We start from the raw sequence: 2,225 nt of genomic DNA, 5'->3' as shown, positions 1-2,225 counted from the left end.
TGTGGATAATATCTTTGATGTGTTCTTGGATTCGGTTTGCAAGTATTTTGTTAAGTATTTTTGCATCAATGTTCATAAGGGAGATTGGCCTGAAATTCTCTTTCTTTGTTGAGTCTTTGTGAGGTTTAGGTACCAAGGTGATTGTGGCTTCATAGAATGAGTTTGGTAATGTTCCTTCTGTTTCTATTTTGTGGAATAGTTTGAAGAGAATTGGAGTTAGCTCTTCTTTGAAGGTCTGGTAGAATTCTGCACTGAAGCCATCTGGTCCTGGGCTTTTTTTGGATGGGAGACTTTTGATGACTGCTTCTATTTCTTTGGGGGATATAGGACTATTTAGTTGATTTACCTGGTCCTGATTCAGCTTTGGTGAGTCAAATCGATCAAGAAAATTGTCCATTTCATTTAGATTTTCAAATTTTGTGGCATATAGACTTTTGAAGTAAGTCCTAATGATTGTTTGGATTTCCTCAGTGTCTGTAGTTATGTCCCCCTTTTCATTTCTGATTTTGTTGATTTGGGTGGTGTCTCTCTGCCTTTTAGTTAGCTTGGCTAAGGGTTTGTCTATCTTGTTGATTTTCTCAAAGAACCAGCTCTTGGTTTCATTGATTCTTTGAATTGTTTTATTTGTTTCTAATTGATTGATTTCAGCCCTGAGTTTGATTATTTCCAGCCGTCTACTCCTTTTTGGTGTGTCTGCTTCTTCTTTTTCTAGGGTTTTTAAGTGGGCCATTAAGTTGCTTGAATGAGCTGTCTCGAATTTCTTCTTGAAGGCACTTAGTGCTATGAACTTTCCTCTTAGCACTGCTTTCATTGTGTCCCACAAGTTAGGGTATGTTGTGTCTTCATTTTCATTGAGTTCTAGAAAGGCTTTAATTTCTTTCTTTATTTCTTCCCTGACCCAGCTGTCATTTAGTAACAAGTTGTTCAGTTTCCATGAGTGTGTAGGCTTTTTGCTATTTCTGTTGTTGTTGAAGTCCAGCTTTATTCCATGGTGATCAGACAGGATACAAGGGATTATTTCAGTCTTCTTGTATCTGTTGAGGCTTGCTTTGTGACCAACTATATGGTCTATTTTGGAGAAGGTTCCATGAGGTGCTGAGAAGAAGGTAAATTCTTTTGTGTTTGGGTGTAAAGTTCTGTAGATGTCTGTGAGGTCCATTTGATTCATGACCTCTGTCAGAGATATTGTTTCTTTGTTTAATTTCTGTTTTGTTGACCTGTCCTTTGTTGAGAGTGGGGTGTTGAAGTCTCCCACTATTAATGTGTGGGGATCTATATGTGGTTTAAATTTTATCAATGTTTCTTTTACAAATGTGGGTGCTCTTGTATTTGGGGCATAGATGTTCAGGATTGTGATGTCTTCCTGGTGGAATTTTCCCTTGATGAGTATGAAGTGTCCTTCCTCATCTCTTTTTATTATTTTTGGTTGAAAGTCTATTTTATCAGATATTAGAATGGCTACTCCTGCTTGTTTCTTGGGTCCATTTGCTTGGAAAGTCATCTTCCAACCTTTTACCCTCAGGTAATGTCTATCTTTGTGTCTTAGGTGTGTTTCTTGTATGCAACAGATTGCTGGGTTTTGTTTACGTATCCATTCTGTTAATCTGTGTCTTTTTACTGGAGAGTTGAGTCCATTGATGTTGAGAGAGATTAATGACCAGTGGCTGTTAGATCCTTTGATTTTGATGTTGGCTGTGTTCATAAGTTTGTGTGCTTGGTTGCTTTTTGTTTTGCTGTAGTAAGGTTAATTATTTCCTGTGTTTTCTTGACAGAAGCTAATTTTCTTGGGTTGTATTTTCCCTTCCAGTGTCTTCTGTAATGCTGGATTTGTGTGTAGGTATTGTTGAAATTTGTTTTTGTCATTGAATATCTTGTTTTCTCCGTCTATGAGGACTGAGAGTTTTGCAGGGTATAGTAGCCTGGGTTGACATCTGTGTTCTCTTAGGGTCTGCATGATATCTGTCCAGGCCCTTCTGGCTTTCATAGTTTCTGTTGAAAAGTCAGGTGTGATTCTAATGGGTTTGCCATTATATGTTACTTGGCCTTTTTCCCTTGCAGCTTTTAGTATTTTTTCTTTGTTCTGTATACTTCCTGTTTTGATTATTATGTGGCGGGAGGATTTTCTTTTCTGGTCAAATTTGTTGGGTGTTCTGTAGGCCTCATGTATCCTTATTGGCTTCTCCTTTAACTTGGGGAAATTTTCTTCAATGATTTTGTTGAAAATA

This window comes from Psammomys obesus, unplaced genomic scaffold (genome assembly GCF_907164565.1).
Source record: "Psammomys obesus unplaced genomic scaffold, mPsaObe1.curated_primary_1811, whole genome shotgun sequence".
Lineage (NCBI taxonomy): Eukaryota > Metazoa > Chordata > Mammalia > Rodentia > Muridae > Psammomys > Psammomys obesus.
The sequence above is the reverse complement of the archived record's forward strand: the minus strand, read 5'-3'. Positions refer to the sequence as shown.